Raw genomic sequence first — 15,333 nt, 5'->3', positions numbered from 1 at the left:
AGAGTACCAGCAGGGGGAGGAGCAGAGGGAGAAGGAGAGGTAGATAATCTCCAGCAGACTCCGTGCCAAGTGCAAAGCCTACGTGGGGCTCAATCCCAGGACCCCAAGATCATGACCTGAGACAAAACCAAGAGTGGGCTGCTCAACCGAAGGAGCCACCCAGGCGCCCACAATCCATGTTTTCTAAAATAAGTTTAAAGTTTCTCCTTTGTCTGTTGCTCTGCTTATTTTCTCCAAACCACTTACCTGAATCTATAACTTTTGTTATCCGTTTCCCTATTCTTTGTCTATACCATACAAGCTGCATGAGGGCAGGGACCTGTGTCTGTCTTGTTCACTGTGTGTCTCCAGCACCAAGCAGAATGCCTGACACAATAATTGTATGTAAAGAGGATGGTAAATGAATGAATAAAGCTGATGGTGATAGAACAGAGTAGAGGTCTTTCTGCTTGGCAAGCAGCTTTTTTCATCAATTCGTGTGAATTTATGAGTGGGAAGCTCCTCGACTTTGTCCTGCTTCTCCTGATCATGGCCTCACTGCCCGTCTCATGTAGATTTCTAGGCTGCCACTTCTAGTGGATCTCTGCCATTCCTGAGCTAAGGCATTGGGAACCCAAAACAGATTTTTCTGCGTCTGTTGGTCCTGCCCTGGCCTGGTGCCTTTATTCAGCAAAGCAAGCTATAGTACATTTTCTTCTCATTATCCTACCATTCGAGTCTACCCAAAAGTTTGGACCTTTCAGTGCTCTGCCAAGAAACTACACCATTCATAACATCTGGCCTACAGCTTCTAATAACCCACAGGATGCCTTGACATAAGCAACAGCTAATTTTGTATTATGCAAGGTTTTGGTTATATAAAAAATGAGATAATGTACATGAAAGTACTTTATAAACTATAAAATCCTATACAAATGAAATAGATAATGATCATGATTATTACTATCGTTGTTGTTTCAGCTAAGATAGAAACCAGTTTGAAAAGCCTTTTCACATTCTGTTCTTTTGGCTTTTAAGAAATATTGAGTTATACACTTCCAGGGAAGAAATTGTTCCCTGGCATTAAAATGGAAATTTTAAGAAAATCACATTAACACTTCCAAACACTATGTCACAGGAAGAGGGGAAAAAAAGACAAACAAAACCATTCTCTATTGACCAGATCCACCATTTATCCAAAATGTGAGAGACAGGCATTTCTTAGTAGTTTATATTATCAGGTCAGGCATACAGCATAAGCTTCGAGATGTACTTTCATTTCCCTCCATGGAAGGATGAGCCTGATTCCCCCTTTATACAAACTATCTCCTTATCCCCCTTCACAGAAACTGTCTCCTTAGGGAGGAGACCCCGCTATCCCAATCAACCCAGCAATATCTCAGATCACATCGGACTCATCATAAGAGAAGTTGCCCGACCTGTGTAATTTGAAGCATATCAGAGAAAGGTTCCTACGTGGCCCTACCTAGAGGTCTAGCCCTAGGGATCAGAGAAAGGTTCCTACATGGCCCTACCTAGAGGTCTAGCCCTAGGGATTGAATAATTGAATAGTAATCCCAGTCTCCTTGAGTACTTTCAACCAACAAGCGAAAAGCACGCTAGACAAATCAGAGTACAAAAATGGATACATACAAACACGCTTCTTTAACATAGGAGTGTCTCTAGAAGGTGTTGAATTGCATGCTAGCAAGAGAGCTAGCTGAAGAAAAGGCAGTCTCAGGAGGATCCTATAAGCAAATACCTGTTTCACAATTTTGACCTCCGCTGTTGGAGAACAGTCTGCGCTCCCCCACTTCCTTGAGCAGTATTACCATTCCCTATTAATCCAGACCAAAAAAAAAAATGTATACAAGAGTCTCTGAAAGCCTATAACTTACAAAATGATGCCGCAGGATTCTGAGTAAGTTAATATAGATTGCAAATGTATAATATATTCTCATGAGGGATTGTACCCCCCAAAAGAATCTAGCTCATTAATTTTCGGAAGAGTTAAAGCACTTTTCAAGTTTTATTCAACATCATACTCTCCTTTAGTTTCCCTCTGGTTATGAGGAATCAGAGGGGGATAATGAAACCTACCTTGGGTAAAAGGCATCTAACTGAAGAACCTCAATATTATTGGCAAGCATTTGACATTGACTTGAGGTTTCATTGATGATTGGACTGGAAATTGGCATTTGTAAAGAAGCCTTTGCGTAGCATTCAGCAGGCTCTTAAAAAATGTATAATTTAGCTTTGGTAGTTTGCATAAAGTAGAGGTTAGATTCTGCCAATGACCTTTCATGAACTTCTAGGAGTGGATAGTCTCTTGCTGAAAAGGTAAAAAATAAAGACTCTCTTTTCCTACCAAGGTGGTAATTACATTTAAGTTTATGTAACTCTGATGTTCATGGGAGAGCTTTATAATTTACTCCTGGGTAGGCTCTCTCTGTGAAGCTTTTTTTCCCCCCTTGGAGAAAAAAATAATTTTTTTTAACTAACATCCTTGCAAATTGGATAAGTGTTGCATTACAGTGGTTTGCAACCCATTGATAGAGACTTATATGCTTTGAACTTTAGTAACAGCATTTGAAAGAGAGATAGATTAAAATCCCTTTAACTAGCTAGCATTCACTTTCTAAAAATTCCTATTTCCAAGACATGAAAGCACTGCATTTTGAAAGCCATGGAAGCCCAAGCAAAGCAAAATGTACCTCTACTCAAATGAGTTCACTGGTGGTCGGGTCTTTGAGAAAATGACTTTTTTTGAGGCTGTCTGCAAATAGCCAAAGGAGCTCGTCCTTCATTCGACATCACAGGGTTCCTCTGCCATCATGGTAATTATACGTGTTGCCAACCCAATTAAGATGGCATGGGGAAGGATGAGTATTCATTGTAGCCGTGTCACTTTCGAGTCAGTGGTAAATTCTGTGAGAAAACTTCATCCCACCACTTTCCCATCCTCCTGGAAGGGGGGCCCTTGGTGGTCAGCCAGAAACATGCAAACCTATCAATATAATTCATGCTGCTTAGGGGTTCACAAAGCAGATATTTCCCAAGCCAGGGCAAATTAGCCTTTGGCATTGAAACTCTAGATTATTTATCCACTCAGGCACATCTATACAATGAGAAACAACTGCTTTGAAAGGCAATAAAATGTTGCATACAGTTCCCAGGAGCCTGTCTGCCTGACGAAGCACTTAATCAAGCAGGCGACAGAGCCGTTTGCCTTCCATGGACGTAGGGGAGGCACTCCGTGAAACTGGTTGAGAAGAAGCCATCTCACCCAGGCCTGGATTTTCTCTACTGACTCTTCAGGCAAAGTCCCAGAAGACTGTTGAGGGGTGTTTCCAAGCCCAAGAAGTCAGCTCTGCTTCCTCAGAAAACTCAAGTCAGGAAGATGTTCTCTCATATCCTTCCTGAACTTTCAGACTTGTGGTTAGCGCTTCTTGCTAATCATTTTAAGTGCTTTAGTTTTGTTTCCCCACTAATAATGTAGATTACACGAAGGCAGGATGATGGCATTTTCCCCCACAGCATCTAAAACAGTGCTTGGATAGATAATTGGTTCTTGAAATATACGTCTTTATTGATCTGCTGCTGGCTTCTCCCCTAAACAACATTTCCATTTGGCTTCTCCCCTAAACAACATTTCCATTCACTTACTTAGTAAATGCTGCCTTCCCTTTCTTTTGATCTAGGCCTTTCCCTCAACCCTTTCCATCTGATGCTCCCTGACTCTGAAGTCTTCTAGGTCAAGAAACTGCTACTTAAAATTTTTTCAATATATCAGCTTTCATAGATGAGAAGTCACTACATCAGAGCAACTCATTTATCTAGGGGTACTTCATGTGTAAGAATAAAAGGGAAAAGATCTTTTGGAACCCTAGCTGTTCATCTCTAGAAGAGTATTTGTTTAAATTATCCAGCCACCCTATTTAGGAAGCACAAAGAACCTTCCTTCATGTATTTGAGTATTACAGATACATTTATTTGAATACAATTGCCAGGCTCTACAATGAGTTATAGTACCAATCCGTGGTTCCTCTTCACCGCTGGACCGTTTATAACTCATTTAGGGTCTAGGTCTGCTCAGATACACTGTAGGATAATCCCAGCTCTGCTGCATGTTAGCTGTATGACTTTGGTCACATTATTTAACCTTGATGCCTCAATTTACAAATCCGTACAATGGAAATGGCAATAGTACTAGCTTATAGGGCTGTCATGAAGATTAAATGAGTACATGTAAAGCATCTATTTTTTTTTTTCCTTCAAGATTTAGGGATGTTCTCATGTGTTCCAGTAAATTTTGCCCCATACAAGCTGTGGGTAGCTGGGGATGATACATCTTAATTTAGGATATTTGGTGCTGAGTCCTTGGCCTTTTATTATATACTTGTTCAAAATATAGGCTTCAAATAATGACTCTGTATTTCTACTCTCTCCAGATACTATATTAGATTGAGAGATTCCTAAGCCCAGGAACTTTATCCTAAGCTTCCTTGTATTACCCACCAAGTCTAACACAGTATGTAGCTCGGAGTAAGAGCCCTGTATTTATTATTTTGATAACTTTTTCTGTCCCTTCCTCTCCAGTTGAGCAAGGCTGTTTATGGCAGTTTTCTACTCTTCATCTTCCTTCATACCATGGAGGTTTCGGTATACTAGGGGTTACAGAGCCTGTGAAGCCTAAAGCAATGGGGTTATTTAACACAGCAGTAAACCAAATATGTGATCCTTGCCACAACTCTTGTTTTTTAGATGGAAGAAAGGACAGAGATTATTTTGGACAGATATTTGTCCTGGGTCATTTGTGGGCTCTTTATGGATTACTCATGGGCGGGCATGCTGATAAAATTGGAAGGCTGTAAAAAATTCTCACAGCCGTTCAGTTGAAGCCAACGTAAGAATCATTGATTTTGAGCAACTTTGGCTGCATTACTGGGGGAAACAGTCCATAAAGTTATGCTTAATAGGGAGTGTTCTACCATATGAATGAAACTGTGGATGAAAAACTCAAAATTCACTGGGCCAGACTCCTTTCCATATGTTCTTATGTGGCCTCAGTACAAAATGCTCTTTTTTTTTTTTCACCTGTTCATCTCACCTTTGCATGCAAATTCAAGAGTGAACTGGCTTCATTCTCTCCAGAAGGAACTATTTCCAATGAAAATACAGCCACAAAAGAAAACCCTTGCAGAGGAATTTCCCTCCAGTGGGAAGACTCAAACCTCCACTCTACTAGATAGTTTTTTCACTAACTCTGTGGAAAGTCCCTTCTCTTATTTAGAAGAAAGTCCCTTTGGCATAATCCCCCTATAGTTGTTTTCAGAGTTATCTTGTGATTTATTATTAACATTATTAACAGGTTATTTCAGACAGCCTAGGCTGGAGTCCACAAGAGTGAAACTTACCCTTTCTTATCCATCTGTCTGCAAAAAAATCTCTCCTGGATTTTTTTCCCCTGTAAGTTGTGACTTTCCTCAACTCTTGCATTTGATTTGATGTGTTCGGTGACCTGTGTACAAGGAATGTTTTTTTTTAGTTGGAAATGAGCTGATGTTTTGGTGATCACTTACACATGTTACTGCTTTCCCTTTGTTTCTCTGCCTATTCCCTTCTAAAAGCCCACAAAGGATAAGGTGAATTGTTTTTGAACCAGGTGAGAATTGAACTTTGAACTAATTTTTTTAAATGGACAGGTTTTTCTAGTGAAGGGTTTTGATGTTTTTTGCTTTTGAATTTTGCTCTTCTGAATGTCTTTCTAAAACCCAGGTGTTGTTTAAAATTAGTAGAGGGCACTTGAACTGTATGACTATAAAAACAAACTATTATCATCCAGTGAGTTCCAGATATTTTTAAACACATCAAATCATAACTACTTGCGACTGGTTGGTGCCTTTTAAATTTGCCCTGTAATGGGAAGAATTTCGTGCTATTGCCCAGCATGAATTACTGAGGGAATCTCAAATAAGGAAATCTCCTTCCATTTAAATTGGTCTGTACATCAGAGAAGGGACTGTCATATTTCAGGTCAATCTTTGTGGTAGCTGCTGAAGAGGGCAAAAGTTCCTTCATGATGTGGGACTGGGGCAGAGATTATTGCAGAAAGCATGGGCTCCTTAATTTCCTGAGTCTAAGAGAACCCAGGAGATCCTTCATGGGTACCAGTTTCTTCACTTTTCCCATAAAATCGGTGTCCTCATCTTTTCTTGCTCTACATGCTCACTTTTTATGTTCTCATTCACCCCATACCTTCACATACAATCAAGAGGTAAAAGCTTCCCCAAGCTGAGTCTCCAGCCAGTCCTCTCTCTGGAGCTGTCTCTCCAACTCCTTACTGCACAATTCCTCTTGGTTATACCATCAGTACTTCAAATTTAATATGTTTACAGAGGAAATTATCAGCTCCTTTACTAGAACTTCAACCACCAGAGATGAGGGCATTCCATTCAAGGCAGCATGGTGTGGCCATCACAGTAGGGGTGCTTAGTGGATGGATGGTGACTGTCCTCGAGCTCACTTCTAGTGGCTACTGGTGGGCAAGGAGACTTCATCTAAGAAGATAGGTTTAGCTATGATTTTTATGAGCCTTGCTTATAATTCTGGATTCTATTCTACAGGGAATGGGGAATCACTGAAAATCTCTCATTAGAGCAGCTCCTAAAAAATAGTATCACATGTTTCTGCCTCCCATGTCAATTAACTTTTGGGCTTTAATGATGTCATGGATGACCTCAGTCTCTTCCTCTGTATTCTCTACAAGTCTGTCAAGACCAGTAAGTGTGCCTGCTGTTGTCAGATTTTCTATGAGTGGGCTGAAAAGGTCCAAGATGTGAACATGAATCCTTTCCACAATAGAAACCTGAATACCAGCTGATCTGGCTCCCTGCCTCTTTCTGAAATCTCTGCTGAAATGAGATAATCCAGTTCCAGTTGCAGGATGTCAGGCCAGTCTGACACTGCTGTTTCTTAGCCAGTTATGCTGCACAAACTTGTACCTAGGAAGGTATTTTTCACAGATTTCCTGATTTATGGTAGCACCTTAATACTAGTCATCTCAGTAGATAATACGGTCTGATTTCTTGTATGATCCACATATTAATGAAGCAAAGGTCCTAAAACTAGGGCTCAAGCTGGACACTCACAGGTGATAATTTAGGTGATTCTAGAGAGTTGGCAGCCCAGACAGGCAACTCATAGGAGATGGCGTCAAAGCATCTTTTCTTCGTCATCTGGTAAGAAAATGTAGCACAAGTTAGAGAAAGCATCCCCACCCAAGACCATCATCTATCCCAGTACATGTTAATGCAGGGCAAAAGAGGTTCATGACCACACTGGGTGTGGACGGCATGGAGCATCCACAGCCAGGAAGAGTAGTTTCTGACCGGTATGTGCTGAGCACACAAAAATTACTCAGGAACTACTTCATTCAACAACTATTAATTTAGCACCTACTATATACCAGACACTCTTCTAGAGTCCAGCTTACACCAGGGAACAAACAGACAAAAATCTCATGCTCATGGAATATATATCCTATTGCACTAAGAAGGGATTTGAGACCTGGGAAAAAGTTGGGTTGGAGATTTTTGCTTAGTTTTCTTACTCAGATCAAATTCTTGAATTATACATCTATGCTCTAGTATTAAAACTAACAAAGTACACACACACACACACACACGCAGATACACACCTATATATGTATATATATAATTAACACCCCTCATCCCACATGTATTTCTTCGACTGAGAAGGTATTCTCTCAGATGGTGTCACAGTTGAAAAGAAAAGCAGATGGTGCTTCTAGAGGAGGCAGCTTGCTTGCTGAAATGTCATGGATATACAGAAATAAAACCGAAAATGAAAGGCAAAAAAAAAAAATATTCGCATTTGAATAATGAACTGTCTCATGTTTCCTCAGAGCCACACAGCTCAGATAATGAAAAGAAACACTCCCAGGCCCTTTGTTCTGTGTTTATAACAAAATTCAAACCACATGTCTGTCATGTTACAAGCCACTCTGGATAATTTCTTGAAGAAGAATAATCATTGTTTGATGGCACCACTTGGAAAATCCAGAAGGTACCCCAGAGAAGCTGGCACTCGGAGTAAACTATCCAAGGGGTAACTTGTGGCAGCAGTGATACACTGAGCATTGCACTGAACTTTAAAACAATTGCTCACACACAAAAGAAAACTAATGACTGAACCCGCTCTCCACCCCAGCTTCCTGTCACTGTTCATTTTTCAGTGTTCCCCCTAGTTGAAGGAAGCCCTCAGGACTCATGGCAGCAGAGAGTTCAAAATGATGCCTATGAAGCTTTTATAATTATTATTACGTTAAATACATAATTTGGCTGCTTTGTTCTGTGACTAGATGTGCTTATTTCGGCTTCATAATAGTTGCCAGATTCTGCTGCATGATTTGTGTCCTGCAGTGAAATGCACAGACCACAAGTTTGCTTTACTTCGCTGGCTATTACACCAGCACTGTGTACACCAACAATGCCCGTCATTGTCTCTTGGGAGCTTTGTGCAGCCCTAAAGTGACAAAAGGGAATAACTTCAGACAAATCAACAGAATGTAATTACAGGTAAGGAGTTTGGCTTTGCTTTCTCTAAAGGTCTCTGAGGCCTAGGATACATTTTGACTCAACAACCAATTGAACTGGTTTTAGGATCAGTTGTTTACCTAAAGCTATTACCTCCAGATTTCACATGAGCCCAGAGACTCACCTGCAAAGCCTGCCCAAAGTTCACTGTCTTCCCAGCTACCTTGGTAATCCTTCAAGAAAGATAAAGTGAGAGATATCGGAGATGTGACCTTTAGCACTGTCGGGGTGGACTAGAACCCCAGTGATGTGGAAGAAGACTGACCACTGCATAACCCGCCCTGAGTGCCCTCCCACCCTGGGCTCCCTCCTCCCAAAGCTGCTTCTGGGAACAAAGCAATTTGCCATAACAAATCTCCTTAGGTCTGAACGGACAGAGAAGACACTTCTTTTACAGAGAAGGTGAGATACCCTAAAAGCGATGTGGCCAGCAAGAAAAGAGCTTCGGCAAATCGAGAGACTTGTTTTCCCTTAACAGTTATTTAATTAAATAGTGAGAGGCCAATTGCTAGGAATTGAAAACAAGTCAGAAGCTGTAGAAATCCTTTGATTGTAACTTCCCTTGCCCAGACTTTGCTTAAGAAAGAAAACTCTCGTCAATTAGAGTCAGCAAATAATGGCTGCACTAAGGTTCTCAAAAAGAGCAGATGAATCAAAATCAACAGGAAGCAGCCAGGCGCAGTGCATTGCAGTCTAACAAATCCTGATTTTAAAAATCAGGCCTCCATCCTATATAGTGGAGAAATCAGACAACACATTGACCAGGTGGTCACAATTAAAGTGATCAAGGAAAGGCAGACGGACCTTGGGTGCCTCTGGGTGCAATATCCGGAGAAGGACACAACCTCAGCTAGGTAGTCGTCTGACAGGATATGTATAAACTGAATCTAATCGTGAGGAAACATCAGGAAAAAAATTAGGAGCATTTTATTTAAAAGGGACGAGTGAGGCTGAAGTCTTCAAAAATGACACTGTGATCAAAGTCAATGAAAGGCTGAGGCACTTTTCCAGATTCAAATAAATTAAAGAGACATGAATAACAAATGCAACATGTGATCTTAGACTGGATCCTCTATGGAGGGGGAAATGCTATAAAGAACATTATTGGGCCAATTGGAAAAATTGAAATATTAGTCAGAGATTAAAGTATTCAATGTTAAATGTCCTGAAGTTGATAACTGTACTGTGGTTAGGTAAGAGAAAGTCCTTGTTCTCAGGAGATACGCACTGAAGTATTTAGAAGTAAAGAGACATATATACAGATATGCAGCATATATATACATATACACAGAGGGGGTGGGGAGAGAGAAAGGAAGAGTAACGGGCAAAATACGAACAGTAGGAGAATCTTGGTGAAGAATATAGGAATGTACTTTGTACTATTTATGCAACTTTATTGTAAGTTTCAAATTATTTCTAAATAGGTGCGTGGTTTTTTTTTAAAAGCTTTTAGGATGTATCCCAAGGTGTCCTTTAATAGAAGGCAAATTGGCTCCTCTATTTTTATATTCTAGTTTATTTCAGAATCTTCACAGATTAAGGGTGATTAAGTGATAAAGGAGAATATACATGGCATCCAGCATCAATTAAAACCTATATAAAAGGTTAAATGAGTCTATTTTTTGATTATGATCATTGGTTAAGAAAGTTTTTAAAAGACATTTAGTAAATTTTAAAAAGTGAAATCAATAATTCTAAAATAGAGCATTTAGTGAACATAAATCAGCTTCTAAACTTAAAAAAAGCAGGCTTCCTTCAGCTCCTTGTCCAAGATAGGCAACCTCTCTGGGCCCTGGTTCTATTGCAGTAAAATGGAAATAATGCTACCTTAAGTTTTTCTAAGGCTCCTTATATGGGATTATATGTATATGTATATGGTATGTATGTATGTATGTGTGTGTGTGTGTGTGTGTGTGTGTGTGTATAAAACCTTAACTTCCTCTAAGGCTACCTATATGGGATTATATATATATATATAATATATATATATATAATATATATATATATCAGTAGGACACTTTTTACTGGAACTGAAAACAAAACTCTAACTAGTTTAGATATTAAAGGGATCTATTATCTCACAGAAGAGATTGTTCCCACTATAGGACATTGTCTCAGAATAAATAAATGCTGACCTTACTCTTCTCCCTCCTCTCCGTGTCCTCCTGGTGTTCCCCATTGGTTAGAGCCAACTGGGAGCCAGAGGAAAGAGAGCCCATTTACACAGGTTCATACAAGTCAGCCTTTCAGAGCAGAGAGCGGGGCGAGGAAGGTAGCCGATAGACATGGGAGACAGATGGAAGATACCTGCCGCAGAGCCGTTTAGGTCTGGTGGATTGATTTAATGGCTCTGTGACATCAAGGATCTAGATCTTTCCATTAATTTGCTGTCCAGAGCTTTGTCTCCATCCCCCAAAATGGTAAAAACAAAAACACTTTCCTTTCAATCTGATTGTCCAATTGAGGTCTTATGCCCAGCCTTAATCTAGTGACTCATTAGGTGAGTGCAATGCTCTGATTAGCTTAAACCTGGGCTCAGAATCCCTCAGAGACAAGGGAATGGGATTACTATGATGGAATTACACTGTTTAAAAACCATTCCTTTGTTGCTGCACAAAGGAAGGGTTTGGAATGGAAGTTGTAGAGTTAACTTCAATGTCCTCTATAAATGTAAAACATTTGCCACAATTCCTGGCACTGAGTGGGTGCTTAATAATTTTTTTTTCTTCCTGTTTAGCAAGGCTTTCTGCAAAGCACTGTTACTGCTCCTAAACATCCTGGGTATTAAAATGTAATAATTGATTTCTCTTTTCAAAGATTTAACAATCCACATGAAGGAGATGAGGAATGCTAACATAAAAAAAATATATAACATAAGACTATCAGTACAAGGTGGTATGTTAAGTACCCAACTAGGAGCACTGATTTGGGGCATTTAGAATAGTGGTTTCCAGGACATGGTCTCTTGTAGATGGCTGGAGAGAGTAAATAATTATAAGGGTTTGGGAATCTAAATGCTCATCAAGCATTAACCATAGGCTTTAGGCTATAAGGGCAATGAGTAACACATAGTATAATAAATATGCACCCTGAGCGCATGCACATTTGTTGGTGGTAGAACAGCCTCCAGCAAAGAGACTTCCTTTGCAAATGGTCTGGGTGGTCTAGCACTCCTCAGTCCCTATCATGCATAATCATACACCGAGGTTTCCATCAGCCCACAAGCAAGAACATGGCAGCTATCCCCTCCAGCTGTTCATTCCTGGCCGCTCATGACTAGTGCGGTTGCATCCTGGGCTCCACTTCCAATAACATCTCCTACAGAAGTGCTGAGTACTCTTGGGAAGCCATCCACCACCACCTGGGTCTTCCCACAGCAAGCCCAGACACTGGTGAGCAAGCCTGTCTTGGGAAGTCCACTCTCCCACTCATGGTCACACTGTTGGAGTCCCCAGAGCACCCAGAATCTCCCCAAGCCTCTAGTAGCATGACCACCTGTGCGACCAGGCTGGGGAAGCCACGAGGAAGCAGCCTGGCAGTCACTGGGGCAAAGCAAATGTCTGGGGGTCACTTCCTGAGCCGCAGCCACTAGCCACCATTCTGGTGAGGCACTGGATACATCGGAGCCCTTGATATTAAGCAGGCTGCAGTGAGCAGAGAAGCAGTCGGGTTCTTTTTATACTAAAACACCAAAAAAGAAGCCAAGAGTACCCCACTGTTACTATTCAAGTCACCCCTGAGCTTTTCTGAGCTTTTCAAAAATAACATAATAAATAATAAGATAAAATCATAAAGCAAAAATAAATACTGGTATTTGTAAAATGTTAGATACAAATTAAAGTATTACTAAATTCATTGTAGGTTTTGCTATTATATACTTCACTTGAAACTAATATTAAGTGAACAACCATTGTCATAATACATCACTGAAATGCTTTTTATGTTTATAAGATATCAAGCTAGAAAAAGTTGAGACCCTCTGATTTTGGGAGTTCTTAAACTGGAAATGGTTGCTACTTCTTTAACCCTCCCCATTCCAGCATGTGTTCCTTGTGTTTTAATGGGAGTCATTCAGGCTACCATAGTCCCCCCCACCCATCCTTGGGAGATTTGTTCCCAGGCCCCCAGTGGATGGCTGCACCCACAGATGGTACTGAACCTCATATATGTATATATTATATTTTTTCCTACACATGGATACCTATGATAAAGTTTATAAATTAGACACAGTAAGGGATGAACAACAACTAATAGTAAAATAGAACAATTATAACAATATACTGTAATAAAAGTGCTGTGAATGTGGTCTGTCTGTCTCCCAGTATCTTACTGGACTGTACTCACCCTTCTTCTTGTGACGATGTGAGACTACTGAGATGCCTCGTGATGTGGCGGTAGGCTACTGCCGAGCTTCTGAGGGTCCGTTAGAAGGAGGATCATCTGTTTCAGAAACACAGTTGACCACGGATAACTGAAACCATGGATAAGGGAAGAGTAGGGCACTTCATTCTCATGGTGCTGCTCTGTGCACTGTGTACCTTCTACTGGCACTTGTATTTTTAAAAGTACTGAGGAAAGGGAGATATGACATCTGGAAAGAGAGTCTTCCTCTTTTATAAGCTTCTGTTGCCAGATCCTCCCTGCTTGGCTTCCACTGAGAACACTGGCCTGGGCCTCAGAGTCTCCAGTCTTCTCTCTGGATCCCAGAAGCACTGTGTCAGAACTCTTGTGTTAGAGACTCATCTTGCCGAGGTACTATTTTCCACTGACAAATCAAGAGCTGTGTGTGTGAATTTTCTGAGGAAGAATATCTCTTTTCCCTCATTTCCCACCCTCAAGAGAGCAAGGTTATGTTTTTCCCATAGAGACAATATTCTCTCTATTTTATTCTCTCTAGGGGATCTGGAATTAGACTTTTTTCTAAATCCTAACTCTGTCACTAATTAATCACATGACCTCAGCCATATTTTGCCCATCTGCAAAAATGGCTTATGTATATAAGGCTATATAAGGTGAAGGATAGGACATTTCATCTTTATACCATCAAATACACATAGTAGGTATTCAGTAAACTGTTGAATGAGTGACAGAAGAATAAATAAATAAATAAATAAATAAATAAATAAATAAATAAACATCCATGTCCCTATCCATTATCTTATTTAAAGCTGTAGGAATAAAATCTTGAGTGGCAAATAATAGCTGGAGTGGTCTTGGATGATCTGGAGAAGACATTCTCTTAGACTGGAAACCTCCAGCCACTCCATTGTTGGCATATATTTCAGTTTCTCACGCAGACCCAAGAGGCCATGTAGAAGGATGTCCATTGCAGCATTACATGTGTGGCAGAGAGGAGGAGGAACTTGTGATAGATAAATCACCGTGACAGTGTGGGGGATACACATCAGGAGTGTAACTGTTAGGGGCGGTGGATTCAATATATGCATAGCAATATGAATATATCTTAAGACTATGGTGCTTAAGGGCAAAAGGTAAAACACACAGCAATTTACATACAGGCGCACAGAACAGCAATACTCATTTTGCAAGAAAACTGCAAACAAAAGATGCACAAAAAAAGAACTGGAGAGGGGCGCCTTGGTGGCTCAGTCGGTTAAGTGTCTGCCTTCGGCTCAGGTCATGATCTCAGGGTCCTGGGCTCCCTGCTCAGCGGGGAGTCTGCTTCTCCCTCCCCCCCACCCCAACTCGTGCTCTCTCTTGCTATCTCTGTCACTATCTCTGTGTCTCTCTCAAATAAATAAATAAAATCTTTAAAAAAAGAGCATTGGAGAGACTGACTATGGGATGGAAAGAAATGAAGATAAGGGGAAATGGATAAAGAAGGAGAGAGGAAAGAAAAGGAAGGAAGGAAGGAAAAAGGAGGGAAGGAAGGCAGTTTGCTTGCAACAATGATTATTATGTTCCATGAACTGAAAGGTATAATTAATTGTCCCTTCTGCAATGAGGTCAGGAAAGAAGAAAGAAAGAAACAGGAAGTAAGCCTGTAGGAAGTAGTTCTCAAACTTGTTTCTAACCCCACAAAGTTCCAGTATCTTTCCATCAGGACCCTGATTCTCCAGCCGCTGCAGGCGTTGAGTGGAGGAAGACAGAGGGTGCCCATTTCTGAAGATACATCCTTAATCTATTTAAACAGGGCTAAGCCTTTCCTTGTGCTGAGTTCAGATGAGTTCCCTAAGTTTAAGGCTGTGAGGCATCTGAGTAAGTAGTCATGGAAGCCATTGCCTTTCATTTTTTTACATACTTTTATAGCAGGCAAGGTGGAAAAGGGCAAAAATCAGGTTTATTCATCAGATGTGATAAAAACAATTTACCATTCCTTTTTATACAGAAGTAAAAAGTGAATGCAAGAAATTCGTTTGCATTGGTACTTCCTGGGTCCTTCAAACCACCTGACATTGGCAGTAAACATTGGTCGAACTGGTTGGTATCTGTTATAATTACACATATTGTTGCATATTATTTCTTCTTCCATGGAACACCTGGCAAGTGTCCAGAAACTTTTGGTCTGTTATTATACTGTAATATTCTTCAATGCAGAGGAGGACAGGGTTTTTTTTTTCCCCCCTTTCCTTTGAAATTATTTCCCATGCCTTTCACAGAACTTGGTAATGTTCCAAAATTTTTCTAATCAATCTAACATTGGAAGTTGTCAGAACAGATCTTCTTCCCTAGAATTTATATGACACTATACATTTAATAACTGTTCTACATAAAT

The 15,333-nt window shown here is 40.4% G+C and overlaps 1 pseudogene; it reads left to right on the top strand.

The window, feature by feature from the left end:
* Positions 1-11,829: 11,829 nt before the first annotated feature.
* LOC116631942 lies at positions 11,830-12,088 on the top strand (annotated as a pseudogene).
* Positions 12,089-15,333: the final 3,245 nt, after the last annotated feature.

Source organism: Phoca vitulina, unplaced genomic scaffold (genome assembly GCF_004348235.1).
Source record: "Phoca vitulina isolate PV1807 unplaced genomic scaffold, GSC_HSeal_1.0 scaffold6, whole genome shotgun sequence".
NCBI classification, from domain to species: Eukaryota; Metazoa; Chordata; class Mammalia; order Carnivora; family Phocidae; genus Phoca; species Phoca vitulina.
The sequence above is the reverse complement of the archived record's forward strand: the minus strand, read 5'-3'. Positions and strand labels throughout refer to the sequence as shown.